The sequence below is a fragment of the Carcharhinus amblyrhynchos genome, chromosome 1, assembly GCF_965287045.1.
Source record: "Carcharhinus amblyrhynchos chromosome 1, sCarAmb.v2.hapA, whole genome shotgun sequence".
In the NCBI taxonomy this organism is placed as follows: domain Eukaryota; kingdom Metazoa; phylum Chordata; class Chondrichthyes; order Carcharhiniformes; family Carcharhinidae; genus Carcharhinus; species Carcharhinus amblyrhynchos.
Genome location: NC_137324.1, coordinates 5,803,551 through 5,820,932, shown reverse-complemented (window position 1 = coordinate 5,820,932; position 17,382 = coordinate 5,803,551). Strand labels below are relative to the sequence as shown.

General features: G+C 44.9%; 1 protein-coding gene across 6 annotated transcripts in view; it reads right to left on the bottom strand.

Annotated features, from left to right (window-relative positions):
* The window catches only part of znf638 (zinc finger protein 638), a 210,150-nt gene that overhangs the window by 139,139 nt on the left and 53,629 nt on the right, over positions 1 to 17,382 (bottom strand). Inside the window, exon 1 of one of the 6 annotated variants that reach the window (XM_080190163.1) lies at positions 2,425 to 2,520. The exons of the other annotated variants lie outside the window; for them this stretch is intronic. The gene's annotated coding sequence lies outside the window, so the exon portion shown is untranslated. Of the gene's footprint in view, positions 1 to 2,424; positions 2,521 to 17,382 lie in introns of those variants that run through there. 6 annotated transcript variants of the gene reach the window in all.

Below are 17,382 nucleotides of genomic sequence, written 5' to 3'. Positions count from 1 at the left end.
GATGCTATAAGTTAACAATTTAAATTGTGTCACAAATTAAGTTAGCAGGCCATGTTAATTCCCCCCACTCCACTCGGGCCATCTGATGTCTCAGGTTGTCCTGCTTACTTCTGCACTGCCATTTACACATTTTGATCAGTTAAAGGGCTGCTATCAGCACTTGTCTTCACCATGATCACCACCATTTACATTCTCTTTCTTTTTGTTTATGGCAGCTTTGTCAATCCCGCCCTCATAGTATAAATATCACCCTATTTTCTGTTATCTTCAGCTCTGACAAAGGGTCACCCATATTCGAAACACTGGCTCTATTCTCGATCCACAGGTGCTGTCAGACCTACTGAGATTTTCCAGCATTTTCTGTTCTTGTTTCAGATTCCAGCATCCGCAGTGATTTACTTTGATCATGATATTTACAACAACATTTTACAATATTACCTTATTATTCAAATGTTGCAGCAAAGTGTTTTCACAACCAGTCATTTTTACATGAAGTTGATACAAGAATGTAAACCACTGATTCCAGTTTAAATATGCAGGGCCAATGTCTGGCACTAATCTCTCCAGTAAGATATGAAGCTAATACCAAAATCAGAGTTGGGCTGTATCTTTATTTCTGGGCTAGATGCAAAATGTGAAGATCAAAAAATATTCCAGAGAAATATCAATTATTTTGAGAAGAAAGTAATTCATCATCAACCTTATGGAAAGAAACTACTTAGATGATTGGCTCCTGTCCTGTTTATGAAGTTATCTGAAGACAGCCAATACAGACTGTTTACTGACTGATGATTTCTGCAAAAATGCTAAGAAGAAATTAAGTCATACTTATTCTGTCACACCGGACTTCTCAACCATCACTGTGAGATGGTCTCAGAGGATCTGCTGAAAATAATCAGATATTGTACAGACAAAACACAAATTCTACGCAGAAGAAACTTCTTCATTTGTCTGACTGAGTTTGCTTACCTCAATTGGGCCACGAATGGCAATTCTCTCAAAACATTTAAACCACGTGAAAAGTTATTTTATAATAACTGTTAAAAGACTGTTCTGTCTCATTTCAATGAGAAGATGACTGTCAAGTGAGCATTAGCCACAATGGAGGCAGGTGAAGGGACCAGCTAAAGGAGCTGTCTTTGCCTCAAGATGCACCCAGGGATGAAGAATTTTAATGCATTTAATCAGTAAAAGTTACAGCTAGATTATAAAACTTTACTTGTGTTTCAGTATTTGAGTAACTGAAGCATTTAGTTGGGAAAGAATCCACAGTGTGTATGAGTGTTGGCTTGAGAATTGAAAATTGTTGCCAAGGGGTTTTGTGTTACCCTTGAGAAGGGGCCCTCGGAAACAAAACGACTGAGAACAGCTGCATTAGGCTTCTTTGAAATGCAGATTTTAAGCCAAATGATGAATAGAATGAAAAAAATTCTTATTCAAAACTCCCAGAAAGGAAAAAAATGTGCATTTTAGATTTCATAGGGTTTCATTTATGAGATATGAGCAGATACAATTAAAGCACAGATCGCTTGTTTACATTAACCGAGCTTAGAAAATTAAAACGCCTCGGCAATTCACAGCATCCAGTGAGTGTGGAACTCATTTGCGAAACTCAGCAACCGAAACCTCTGTGTAAATTTGAAAGTAGATGATGCTTCTTCTGCCACCAGAACTCGGGGTGTCACTTTTCGCAGGTCCAGGATCAGATAAGAACCATGAAAAAGTAATAGGGTAGGGTGGTGGGGGCAATTAGGAGATGGGATTTACATCTGCAGACTTTAGATCTGAAATGTGGGGGGGGGGGAGCGGACAGATCCTAGCGGGGACAAATCTACTGTAAAATTCCACAATTTCACCACAGACTGGGGGGGGGGGGGGGAAGGGATTTGGTAAATCCAAGCCTGCAGGCGAAGGGCCAATTAGTCGAACATTTGCGGGGGATGAAATCCACAGCCCAAGCAGACAAGGTACAAAATGGCAGGAAAGGGAAACTCTGGCCACAGAACATGGGGGGGGGGATGAAAACCCCATCCTCAACAAATTACACCCCCCCAAACCCTCAACATACTCCCCTTCTCCCCAATCCATCACCCCCCCCGCCACACACACACACACACACACACACAGACAATTCACCCCAAGCTCCCCCACTACAGGTAGTTCACCCTCCCCGCCTGCTCCGGGCCCAGGGGGAGGGGGAGATCCGCACTGCAGCCTCCCCCCCCGTCCCCAGGCTGGGCTGGGCTGCGATCCGCCGCCCTCCCGGGCTCCGGGGGCTCAATGCAGCTGCGTCAGGCCGCGGGCCGGCCGCCATCTTGTGGAAGATTCTAGATCCCGATCCGAGCGGGGGCCCCGGCTTTAGCGCCCGCCCGCCCGCTCGCTCTCTCTCTCTCTCCCTCCCACCCCAGGCTGGGTTGGGCCTACCTGCCGGGTGGGTCGTGTGCCGTGCCGGGTCTCTCTCTCTCTCTCTGTGTGTGTGGGTGTCTGTCTGTCTCTCTCTCTCTCTCCGGCCGCCTCTCCTCCTCCTCCTCCCGCCGCCGCCGCCGCGCCGCGGACACCAGGCACCACCAATCGAGCGCCGCGCCTATGGAGCGCCGCGCTCAACGCAGCCCGGCGCAATCGATGACCGATCCCCCACGCAGGATGGATTGACTCACACCTCAGCAACTTTCAAACACCACTTTGTCCCCTTCTCTCTCTCTCACCCCCTACTGTATAATCAACCAAATGTCACTGCCATTCCCCTCCCCCCTGCATTTAGGGTGGTCATGATGTGGAGCTGGACTGGGGTGGACAGTCTCACAACACCACGTTAAAGTCCAACAGGTTTATTTGGCAGCACGAGCTTTCGGAGCATTGCTCCTTCTTTGGGTGAGATTATTTCAGGGTGGCACAGCACTTAGCAACGCTGCTTCACAGTGCCAGGGACTGGGGTTCAATTCCCAGTTGAGCCACTGCCTGTGTGCAGTTCGCACATTCTCTCCGTGTCTGCGTGGGTTTCCTCCGGGTGCTCTGCTTTCCTCCCACAGTCCGAAAGATGCACAGGCGCCAGAGTGTGGCAATGAGGGGAATTTCATAGTCACTTCATTGCAGTATTAATTGCGCCTTATGTGTGACTAATAAATAAACTCTAACTTTATGTTTAGGTTTTTTTAGTGTATTTCATAGAGGTTTGCAGCATACAAACAGGCCCTTTGGCCCAACGTATTCACGCTGCCCAGTTTTTACCATTAAACTAGTCCCAATTGCCTGGGTTTGGCCCATATCCCTCAATACCCATCTTACCCATATAACTGTCAAAATGCTTTTTAAAAGACAAAATTGTACCTGCCTCTACTACTACCTCTGGCAGCTTGTTCCAGACACTCACCACCCTCTGTGTGAAAAAATTGCCCTCTGGACCATTTTGTATCTCTCCCCTCTCACCTTAAACCTATGCCGTCTTAGTTTTAGACTCCCCTACCTTTGGGAAAATACGTTCACTATCTAGTTGATCTATGCCCCTCATTACTTTATAGACCTCTATAAGATCACCCCTAAACATCATAGAGTCACTGAGGTTTACAGCATGGAAGCAGGCCCTTTGGCCCAACTTGTCCATGCCATCCCTTTTTTAACCCCTAAGCTAGTCCCAATTGGCCACATTTGGCGCATATCCCTCTATACCCATCTTACCCATGTAACAGTCAAAAAGCTTTTTAAATACAAAATTGTACCTGCCTCTACTACTACCTCTCATCACCTTTTGTATGAAAAGACTGTCCCTCTGGACTCTTTTGTATCTGTCCCCTCTCATCTTAAGCCTTAAGCCTCCTTTGCTCCAGGGAAAAAGTCCCAGTCTATTCAGCCTCTCTTTCTAACTCAAACCATCAAGTCCGGGTAGCATCCAATGAACCTTTTCTGCACTCTTTCTGGTTTACTAATTTCCTTTCTAAAATACAGTAACCAGAATTGCACACAGTATTCCAAGTGTGGCCTTACCAATGTCTTGTACAACTTCAACAAGACGTCCCAACTCCTGTATTCAATGATCTGACCAATGAAACCAAGCATGCTGAATGTCTTCTTCACCACTCTGTCCACCTGTGACTCCACTTTCAAGGAGTTATGAACATGTATCCCTAGATCTCTTTGTTCTTTAACTCTCCCCAACAACCGACCATTAACTAAGTCCTGCCCTGTTTGATCAACCAAAATGTATCACTTCGCATTTATCTAAATTAAACTCCATCTGCCATTCATCAGTCCCCTGGCCCAATTGATCAAGACCCCGTTGCAATCTGAGATAACCTTCTTCACTGTCCATGATGCCACCAGTCTTGGCGTCATTGCAAACTTACTAACTATGACTCCTAAATTCTCATCCAAATCATTAATATAAATGATAAACAACAGTGGACCCAGATCCAAACGGTGAGACACACCACTAGTCACAAGCCTCCAGTTTGAAAAATGACCCTCTACAGCCACCCTCTGTCTTCTGTCATCAAGCCAATTTTGTATCCAATTGGCTACCTCATCATGGATCCCATGAGATTTAACCTTATGCAACAACTTACCGTGCGGTACCTTGTCAAACGCCTTGCTAAAGTCCCTGTAGACAACATCAACTGCACTGCCCTCATCTACCTTCTTGGTTACCCCGTCAAAAAAACTCAATCAAATTCATGAGACATGATTTTCCACTCACAAAGCCATGTTGACTGTCCTTGTGTCTCTAAATGCCTGTAGATCCTGTCTCTCAGAATATCTTCCAACAACTTACCACAGATGTGAGGCTCACTGGCCTGTAGTTCCCAGGCTTTTCCCTGCAGCCCTTCTTAATCAAAGGCCACCCTCCAATCTTTGACACCTTTGACCATCAATGATTCAAGCATCTCTCCTAGGGAACCTGCAATTTCCTCCATAGCCTCCCATAATGTCCTGAGATGCACTTCATCAGGTTCTGGGGATTTACCTACCTGATGCACTTTAAGACTTTCAGCGCCTCCTTCTCAGTAATATGTACATTCCTCAAGACATCACATTTTATTTCCCCAAGTTCCCTAACATCCATGCTTTTCTCAACATTGAACCTGATGAGAAATGTTCATTTAGAATTTTACCCATCTCTTGCGGATCTGTATATAGATGGCCTTGTTGATCCTTAAGAGGCCGTACTCTCTCCCTTGTTACTCTTTTGCCCGTTCTTTATTTGTAGAAGCTCTTTGGATTCTCCTTTGCCTTATCTGCCAAAACAATCTTGTGTCCCCTTTTTGCCCTCCTGATTTCTCTCTTAACTCTATTCCTACACCCTCTATATTCTTCTAGGGATTCATTTGATCCCAGCTGCCTATGCATGTCATGTGCCCCCTTTTTTGACCAGGGCCTCAATATCCTGAATCATCCAGGGTTCCCTACTTGTGCCAGCCTTGCCCTTTATGGGGCAGCCAGTGGTTCGCGCTGCTGCCTCACAGCACCAGGGATCCAGATTCAATTTCAGCTTGGGTCACTGTCTGTGCAGAGTTTGCACGTTCTCCCCATATCTGCATGGGTTTTGTCTGGGTGCCCCGGTTTCCTCCGCACTCCAATGAGGCGCAGATTAGGTGAATCTCCCTTATTGTCAGGGGGACTAGCAGGGTAAATACGTGGGGTTACAGGGATAGCGCCTGGGTGGATTGTTATCAGTGCAGACTCGATGGGCTGAATGGTCTCCTTCTGTACTGTGAAGTTTCTATGACTCCACTGGAATGCGAGGTGATGCATTTTGGTAGATTGAACCAGGGCAGGACTAACTCAGCTGATGGTAGGGCGTTGGGGAGAGTTAAAGAACAAAGAGATCTAGGGCTACATGTTCATAAATCCTTGAAAGTGAACACAGGTGGACAGAGTGGTGAAGAAGGCATTCAGCAAGTTTGGTTTCATTGGTCAGAACATTGAATACAGGAGTTGGGACGTCTTGTTGAAGTTGTACAAGACATTGGTAAGGCCACACTTGGAATACTGTGTACAGTTCTGGTCACCCTATTATAGAAAGGATATTATTAAACTAGAAAGAGTGCAGAGAAGATTTACTAGGATGCTACCGGACTTGATGGATTGAGTTATAAGGAAAGGCTGGATAGACTGGGACTTTTTCTCTGGAGTGTAGAAGGCTGAGGGGTGATCTTATAGAGGTCTATAAAATAATGAGGGGCACAGATCAGCTTGATAGTCAATATCTTTTCCCAAAGGTAGGGGAGTCTAAAACTAGAGGGCACAGGTTTAAGGTGAGAGATACAAAGGTGTCCAGTGGGGCAGTTTTTTTTCACATAGAGGGTGGTGAGTGTCTGGAACAAGCTGCCAGAGGTAGTAGTAGAGGCGGGTACAATTTTGTCTTTTAAAAAGCATTTAGACAGTTACATGGATAAGATGGGTATAGAGGGATATGGGGCAAATGCAAGCAATTGGGGTTAGCTTCGGGGTTTAAAAAAAAAGGCTTCATGGACAAGTTGGGCTGAAGTGCCTGTTCCATGCTACAAATCTCTATGACTTCATATCACACTGTCACACCAGGTATCATAGAGACACACCAAATATTGTACTAGCACATCAGATTTCACATTGACCCACCAGATATCGCTCTGACACACAGATATCACACTGACACACAGATATCACATTAACATACCAGGTATCACACTGACACACAGATATCACACTGACACACAGATATCACACTGACACACAGATATCACATTAACATACCAGGTATCACACTGACACACAGATATCACATTAACACACCAGGTATCACACTGACACACAGATATCACACTGACACACAGATATCACACTGACACACAGATATCACACTGACACACCGGATATCCCACTGACACACCAGATATCAAATTGACACACATATATCTCACTGACATACAGATTTGGCACTGACACACAGATATTTGACTGACACACCAGATATCACACTGACACACAGATATCACACTGACACACCAGATATCACACTGACATAACAGATATCACACTGACACACCAGATATCACACTGACACACAGATATCACACTGACACACTAGATATCACACTGACATACAGATATCACACTGACACACCAGATATCACATTGACACACAGATATCACACTGACACACTAGATATCACACTGACATACAGATATCACACTGACACACCAGATATCACTGACACACAGATATCACACTGACACACCAGATATCACACTGACACACCAGATATCACACTGACGCACCAGATATCACACTGACGCACCAGATATCACACTGACACACAGATATCACATTAACACACCAGATATCACACTGACACACCAGATATCACACTGATACACAGATATCACAGTGACATACCAGATATCACACTGACACACCAGATATCAAATTGACACACATATATCTCACTGACATACAGATTTGGCACTGACACACAGATATTTGACTGACACACCAGATATCACACTGACACACAGATATTTGACTGACACACCAGATATCACACTGACACACCAGATATCACACTGACACACAGATATCACACTGACACACCAGATATCACACTGACACACAGATATCACACTGACACACTAGATATCACACTGACACACAGATATCACACTGACACACCAGATATCACATTGACACACAGATATCACACTGACACACCAGATATCACATTGACACACAGATATCACACTGACACACCAGATATCACATTGACACACAGATATCACACTGACACACCAGATATCACACTGCCATAACAGATATCACACTGACACACCAGATATCACACTGACACACTGATATCACACTGACGCACCAAATATCACACTGACACACAGATATCACACTGACACACCAAATATCACACTGACACACAGATATCACACTGACACACTAGATATCACACTGACATACAGATATCACACTGACACACAGATATCACACTGACACACTAGATATCACACTGACGCACCAGATATCACACTCTCACACCAGATATCATAGAACATTACAGCACAAACAGGCCCTTCGGCCCACAAGTTGCGCCGATCACATCTATAACTACCAAGCCATAGAACTATCTGTAATTTCCAATGCCATTAGATCCCATATACTCATCCAGAAGTCTTTTAAAAGACCCCAGTGAGTTCGCCTCTACCACCACCGATGGCAGCCGATTTCATTCACTCACCACCCTCTGAGTGAAAAACTTTCCCCTAACATCTCCTCTGTACTTGCTTCCCAGCACCTTAAACCTGTGTCCTCTCGTAGCGAGCATTTCAGCCCTGGGAAATAGCCTCCGAGAATCCACCCTATCTATTTATCTCAACATTTTATAAACCTCTATCAGGTCGCCTCTCAACCTTTATCTCTCTAGGTGTGTCATACTAACACACAGATATCACACTGACACACATATATCACACTGACACACAGATATCACACTGACACACAGATATCACACTGACACACAGATGTCACACTGACACACCAGATAACACACTGACACACCAGATAACACACTGACACACAGATATCACACTGACACACAGATATCACACTGAGACACAGATGTCACACTGACACACAGATATCACACTGACACACAGATATCACACTGAGACACAGATGTCACACTGACACACCAGATAACACATTGACACACAGGTATCACACTGACACACAGATATCACACTGAGACACAGATGTCACACTGACACACAGATATCACACTGACACACAGATATCACACTGAGACACAGATGTCACACTGACACACAGATATCACACTGACACACAGATATCACACTGAGACACAGATGTCACACTGACACACCAGATAACACATTGACACACAGGTATCACACTGACACACAGATATCACACTGAAATACCAGATGACACTTTGGATATCACACTGGCACACCAGATATCACACTGACACACAGATATCACACTGACACACAGATATCACACTGAGACACAGATGTCACACTGACACACAGATATCACACTGACACACAGATATCACACTGAGACACAGATGTCACACTGACACACAGATATCACACTGACACACAGATATCACACTGAGACACAGATGTCACACTGACACACCAGATAACACATTGACACACAGGTATCACACTGACACACAGATATCACACTGAAATACCAGATGACACTTTGGATATCACACTGGCACACCAGATATCACACTGACACACAGATATCACACTGACACACAGATATCACACTGACACACCAGATATCACACTGACACACAGATATCACACTGACACACCAGATATCACACTGACACACAGATATCACACGGGCACACCGGATATCACACTGACACACCAGATATCACACTGACAGACCAGATATCACATTGACACACCAAATATCACATTGACACACCAGATATCACACTGACACACCAGATATCACACTGACACACCAGATATCACACTGACACACAGATATCACACTGACAGACCAGATATCACACTGACACACCAGATATCACACTGACACACAGATATCACACTGACAGACCAGATATCACACTGACACACCAAATATCACATTGACACACCAGATATCACACTGACACACCAGATATCACACTGACACACCAGATATCACACTGACACACAGATATCACACTGACAGACCAGATATCACACTGACACACCAAATATCACATTGACACACCAGATATCACACTGACACACCAGATATCACACTGACACACCAGATATCACACTGACACACAGATATCACACTGACAGACCAGATATCACACTGACACACAGATATCACACTGACAGACCAGATATCACACTGACACACCAAATATCACATTGACACACCAGATATCACACTGACACACCAGATATCACACTGACACACAGATATCACACTGACAGACCAGATATCACACTGACACACCAAATATCACACTGACACACCAGATATCACACTGACACACAGATATCACACTGACAGACCAGATATCACACTGACACACCAAATATCACATTGACACACCAGATATCACACTGACACACCAGATATCACACTGACACACCGGATATCACATTGACACACCAAATATCACATTGACACACCAGATATCACACTGACACACCAGATATCACACTGACACACCAGATATCACACTGACACACCAAATATCACATTGACACACCAAATATCACACTGACACACACAGGTATCACACTGACACACAGATATCACACTGACACACCAGATATCACACTGACACACCAGATATCACATTGACACACCAAATATCACATTGACACACCAGGTATCACACTGACACACCAGATATCACACTGACACACCGGATATCACACTGACACACCAGATATCACATTGACACACCAAATATCACATTGACACACAGATATCACACTGACACACCAGATATCACACTGACACACCAGATATCACATTGACACACCAAATATCACATTGACACACCAGATATCACACTGACACACCAGATATCACACTGACACACCAGATATCACACTGACACACCAGATATCACACTGACAGACCAGATATCACACTGACAGACCAAATATCACATTGACAAACCAAATATCACACTGACACACACAGATATCACACTGACACACAGGTATCACACTGACACACAGATATCACACTGACACACAGATATCACATTGATACACCAGATATTACACCAATACCTTCAGAATGGGATGATATCTCAATGTTAAAGAATTTGAAACAAACCATTCTTCTGACTGACCGAAGGGGTTGAAAAAAAGGGTCAGGGGAAGAAGTGAGAAAACAGAGCTAATTTTAAATAATTTGTCTCAGTGAATGTTAACAATAAATTGGCTTTAACATAAGAACATAAGAAATAGGAGCAGGAGTAGGCCATCTAGCCCTTCGAGCCTGCCCCGCCATTCAATAAGATCATGGCTGATCTGTCGTGGCTCAGTTCCACATTCCCGCCCTCTCCTCATAACCCTTAATCCCCTCTCTTATCAAAAACCCATCAACCCGCGTCTTAAAAATATTTAGCGAGGCAGCCTCCACCACTTCAACGGGCAGAGAATTCCAGAGATTCACCACCCTTTGAGTGAAGAAGTTCCTCCTCAACTCCGTTCTAAACCGTCCCCCCTTTATCTTGAGGCTGTGCCCCCTAGTCCTACTGTCTTTTTTGAGCGGGAAGAGCCTCTCCACCTCTATCCTATCCATCCCATTCATCATCTTATACATCTCAATGAGATCTCCCCTCATTCTTCTAAACTCTAACGAGTACAAGCCTAGTTTATTCAGCCTCTCCTCATAGCTCAACCCCCTCAACTCTGGTAACAGCCTAGTAAACCTCCTCTGCACTCCCTCCAAGGCCAAAATATCTTTGCGCAGGTGCGGTGCCCAAAACTGCACACAGTACTCCAGCTGCGGCCTCACCAATGCCCTATACAGCTGCAGCAAGACCTCCCTACTTTTATATTCAATCCCCCTCACTATGAAGGCCAGCATCCCATTCGCCTTCCTGACCACCTGCTGCACCTGCAAGCTGGGTTTTTGCGACTCATGCACAAGGACCCCAAGGTCCCTCTGCACCGTCGCCTGCTGCAGTTTTTCGCCACGTAAGTAATAGTCCTTCCTACCATTATTCCTACCAAAGTGGACCACCTCACACTTGCCAACATTAAATTCCATTTGCCATTTCCTGGCCCATTTGCCCAGTCTATCTAGATCCTTCTGCAGACTCTCCACACCCTCCGCACAATTTGCCGTTCCCCCAATCTTGGTGTCATCAGCAAATTTCAACACCCTACACTCGGTTCCCTCCTCCAGATCATCTATATAAATGGTAAAAAGCTGAGGCCCCAGCACCGACCCCTGGGGCACTCCACTAGTCACCATCCGCCAATCCGAATAGCACCCGTTGACCCCCACTCTCTGCCTCCTATTTGACAACCAATCCTCTATCCACGCTAACACCCTACCCCCAACTCCCTGTCCCTCGACCTTCTGCAATAACCTCTTGTGAGGTACTTTGTCAAACGCCTTCTGAAAATCCAGAAAGACCACATCCACCGGCTCTCCTCTATCCACCGCCCTAGACACATCCTCAAGGAACTCCAGTAAATTTGTCAGACACGACTTCCCTTTAATGAAACCGTGCTGCGTCTGCTCTATCAAGCAATTCCCTTCAAGATGCCTCGCAATTTCCTCCTTAATGACGGATTCTAACATTTTACCTACAACAGACGTTAAACTAACCGGCCTATAATTCCCCGCCTTTTGCCTGGCACCCTTCTTAAACAACGGCGTAACATTAGCCGTTTTCCAATCTTCCGGCACTTCCCCGGAATCCAGCGACGTCTGGAAAATAACCACCAAGGCATCCACTATCACCTCCGCCACTTCTTTCAGAACCCTCGGATGCATTCCATCCGGTCCTGGGGACTTGTCCACAATCAGCCCCTCCAGTCTGTCGAGCACCGCCTCTCTAGTAACAGTAATGTCATTAAGACCCTCCAGTCCTACCACCTTTCCATCACTAACACCCAGCAAATTATTCACGTCCTCCTCCGTGAAGACAGAAACAAAAAAGTTATTCAATACCTTAGCCATATCCTCATCCCCTACCACTAGGTCCCCTTTCTCATCCTCTAAAGGACCAACATTCACCCTAGCCAGCCTCTTCCTTTTTATATATTTATAAAAACTCTTGCTATCCTTTTTTATATTAAGTGCTAGCCCAGCTTCATAGTTTCTCCTACCCTTCTTTATCAACTTCTTTGTCAATCTTTGTTGACATTTAAACCTCTCCCAATCCTCTTCTCGCCCACTACTCTTAGCTACTCTAAATTCCTCTGCTTTTAATTTAACACTTTCCTTCACCTCCTTCGTTATCCACGGCTTATTACCTCTCCTCCTACGGTCCCTTTTTGACCATCGGAATAAATTTCCACTGAGCACCAAGAAAGATCTCCTTAAAGATCCTCCTCAGCAGACCCTCCCTCCAACGCGCTCCCCCAGTCCACATTCGCCAATTCTTCTCTCATCCTACCGTACTCCCCTCTGTTCAAACAAAGGACGTGTGTCCGGGAACCCACTTTCTCCTCCTCCATCTGCTCAGAAACTCCACCATACAATGATCACTCTTCCTAAGAGGATCCTTCACCACAAGGTCCCTAATTCTACCCGCCTCATTACATAGCACCAGATCCAAGATAGCTCGCTCCCTCGTCGGCTCCAACACACACTGTTCGAGGAAACTATCCCGGCAGCATTCCAAGAACTCCTCCTCGAGCCCACCGCGTCCAACATGGGTCGACCAATCTATATGCAGATTGAAATCCCCCATAACTACGGCCGTCCCATTCCTGCACACCGCAGTTATTTGCGCGTTAACAGCCCGCCCCACCTCTAGATCATTAAGTTTAATTTATATTTTTCATTTGTGGGTTAAAAGGTGAAAGCTGGGTCTAGTTTCATTTTAGAACGGAGACAGCAGGCTGGAGCTGTTTGTGTAACCTGATTTTTAATGAGGTTTAACATCCTTGAAGGGAAGTTAAAGCAAACACCAGGCTGTTGCTGAGCAACCGAGAGGCCACAGGGGACCAGAAAGCGGTTTGAGCTTCAGTTGGTGATTATGCTCTGAGGTGAACTGAACAGTTCAAATCTGACAGACAGATGAGGAAAGTATCTGAAATAATCTGAAATGTGTTGCCCTAAAGTTAAAGTAACATTGAATGTCAAGTCAGCTCTGAATCTCAGAGGAGACACCAAGCTGTCAGCAGTCTGCTGTGACAGGGCACTGCAGGAAACCGGTCCTAAAGGAAAAGGGCAAAGGTCACAAGAATACCTGTGAGTTAAATCAAAGGAAAAGAACAGAAATTGGAAAAAGATCGCATGACGTTAAGTCAAGAGGGAAGAGCAGAAGAAGGCTCCAAGTTTAAAGAGAGGAAGTTACTAAAAGCAGACTTGGAACAGAGTGAGCAGAGAGTCATAGAGATTTACAGCATGGAAACAAGTAAGGCGAGGAAGACGCTGGTGGGTGTGGTCTATAGGCCCCCCAATAATAACTTAGAGGTGGGGCGGGCTATAAACAAACAAATAAATGATGCGTGCAGAAAGGGAGCAGCGATAATTATGGGGGATTTTAATCTGCATATTGATTGGTTGACCCAAGTCGGACGCGGTGGGCTTGAGGAAGAGTTCTTGGAATGCTGTCGGGATAGTTTCCTTGAACAGTGTGTGACGGAACCAACGAGGGAGCGAGCTATCTCAGATCTGGTGTTGTGTAACGAGGCAGGAAGAATTAGGGATCTTATTGTGAGGGATCCTCTTGGGATGAGCGATCATTGTATAGTTGAATTTCTGATGCAGATGGAGGATGAGAAAGTAGGGTCCCGAACCTGTGTCCTCTGTTTGAACAGAGGGGAGTACGATAGGATGAGAGAGGAATTGGCGAACGTAGATTGGGGGCGCAGATTGGTCGGTAGGACTGTTCAGGAACAGTGGAGGATCTTTAAGGAGATCTTTTTTGGTGCTCAGCAGAAATATATTCCGATGGTAAAGAAGGAATGTAGGAGAAGGGATAACCAGCCGTGGTTATCGAAGGAAATAAAGGAGAGTATTAAATTAAAAGCTGATGCGTTCAGAGTGGCTAAAAATAGTGGGTGAGTAGAAGATTCGGAGAGGTTCAAAAATCAACAAAGAATGACGAAGAAGTTGATAAGGAAAGGAAGGATAGACTATGAAGCTAAACTAGCACTAAATATAAAAAAAGACAGTAAGAGTTTTTACAAATATATAAAGAAGAGGAGGCTGGCTAGAGTGAATGTTGGACCCTTAGAGAATGAGAGGGGGGATTTAGTAGTGGGAGATGAGGAAATGGCTGAGGCCTTGAATAAGTTTTTTGCCTCGGTCTTCACGGAGGAGGGCGCGAATAGTTTGCGGGATATTAAAGATAGAAGGATGGTAGGAGTTGAGGGCCTGAATGCGATTACTGTCACTAGAGAGGTGGTGCTTGATCGATCCACAAGAGATGGGCAAGATTCTAAATGAATATTTCTCATCAGTATTTAGTTGAGAAAAGCATGGATGTTAGAGAACTTGGGGAAATAAATAGTGATGTCTTCGGGAGTTTACATTTACAGAGAAGGAAGTGCTGGAAGTCTTAAAGAACATCAAGGTAGATAAATCCCCGGGAGCTGATGAAGTGTATTCCAGGATGTTAGGGGAGGAAACTGTGGGTCCTGTAGCAGAGATATTTGAATCGTTGACAGTCGCAGTTGAGGTGTCTGAAGGTTGGAGGCTGGCAAATGTTTAAGAAAGGCTGCAGAGAAAAGCTTGGGAACTACAGCTGCTGAGCCTAACATCTGCAGTAAGTAAGTTGTTCAAAGATATTCTGAGAGACAGGATCTAGGGGTACATGTTCATAGCTCCTTGAAAGTGGAGTCACACTCCTCTTCAAAGGGGAAAGCAGCCTCTGGTCATCTGGGACTATTGCGAGTAAAATCCTTTTTTACTGTGACCATTAGCAGAAAAGACAGTGTCACGGATAGGAGGAGGATCAGTGTAAACTACACCAATTTCCCACTTTACTCATCTGTGAACAGAAAGGAGATTTTTAATTCTGATTTTCCATTTTATGAACGATGGTATATTTTCCCCAACCCTTAAATGTGGAAATGTTCCAGTCCTCCATTTATAATGTGAGTGAGTGTGGAAGGTGAAACTTGAATGCACTTGGTATTCCAGGGGAGAGGAACATCAGGAGGAGAGACTGAAACTCTGGATGTGGATCCTTGTTGAAGCTATCCAAATGAAAAGTAGGTTGGGAGGACATTCCAAGATGAGTTCTTGGAGAGTGAAAATTAGAAACCCAAATTACAAATCAGAGCTTCTATGAGACTAGTTAGCTCACAGTGTGACAGCAAACTTGAGGTAAGATAAAAATAAAAGGATGATTTGTTTTAACATGAACACGCAAGACGGGCTGTACTGCGACCATTCCTTTTACAGAATCATCAAGTCCCTACAGTGCAGAAGGAGGCCATTCAGCCCATCAAGCCTGCACCAACATCAACCTGAGCCGGGACCTATCACCCTAACCTATCACCGTAAACCCACATACTTCCCCTGCTAATCCCTCTGACGTTAAGAGGCAATGTAGCATGGACAATCAACCTATCCCACATATCTTTGGACTGTGGGAGGAAACCAGAGCACCTGGAGGAAATCCACGCAGACATGGGGAGAATGGGATGGCAGGTCTGCTCGTATGAGGAGAGACTAAGTCCGTTAGGATTATATTCACTGGAGTTTAGAAGAGTGAGGGGGATCTCATAGAAACTTATAAAATTCTAACAGGGTTAGACAGAGTAGGTTCAGAAAGAACAATGATGGGGGAGTCCAGAACTAGGAGTCATAGTTTGAGGATAAGGGGTATATCTTTTAGAACAGAGGAGGAGAAATTTCTTCACCCAGAGGGTGGGGAATGTGTGGAATTCACTCCCACAGAAAGTAGTTGAGGCCAAAATGTTGTCTGATTCCAAGAAGAAATTAGATATAGCTCTAGGGGCTAAAGGGATCAAATGATACGGGAGGAAAGGGGGATCAGGATATTGAATTTGATGATCAGCCATGAACAAAATGAAAAGTAGAGCAGGCTCGAAGGGCCAAATGGCCTACTCCTGCTTCTCGTTTCTACGTACCAATTCCACACAGTCACCTGAGGCTGGAATTGAACCTGGGTCCCTGGTGCTGTGAGGCAGCAATGCCACCATGCCACCCATACTCACACAAAAAAATGGGAGATAAGGAGAAAGGAAGAGAATGTGTCCAGAACCAAGAATCAGAAATCAACTGGAATGTTCTTTCCTAAGGGAGATTGTAAAATGTTCCATTTTCCAGAGTGAGTCTTCCATGGCAGGAGAAGGCAAATAGAATGAGTTAGTCTAGAGGCACGAGTTCCAGGGTTTGAGCAGTTGGCAGGTTTGATGATCAGGGGATCAGGATTATGGGGAAAAGGCAGGAGAATGGGGATGAGAAAAATATCAGCCGTGATTGAAGGCAGAGCAGACTCGATGGGCCGAGTGGCCTAATTCTGCTCCTATATCTTATGAAGAACAAAGAACAACACAGCACGGGAAACAGGCCCTTCGGCCCAATGAGCCCACGCCACCATTTTAACATTGTGAGTTCCCTCTTATGGTCTTATGAGGGTCTGAGTTCTTCCTGCTGCTTGATGGCAGGCAGCACAGGCTGTTACCTGGAGTTCTGTTCATATTGGAGGTTGAAACAGTAAGTGCCGGAATTCA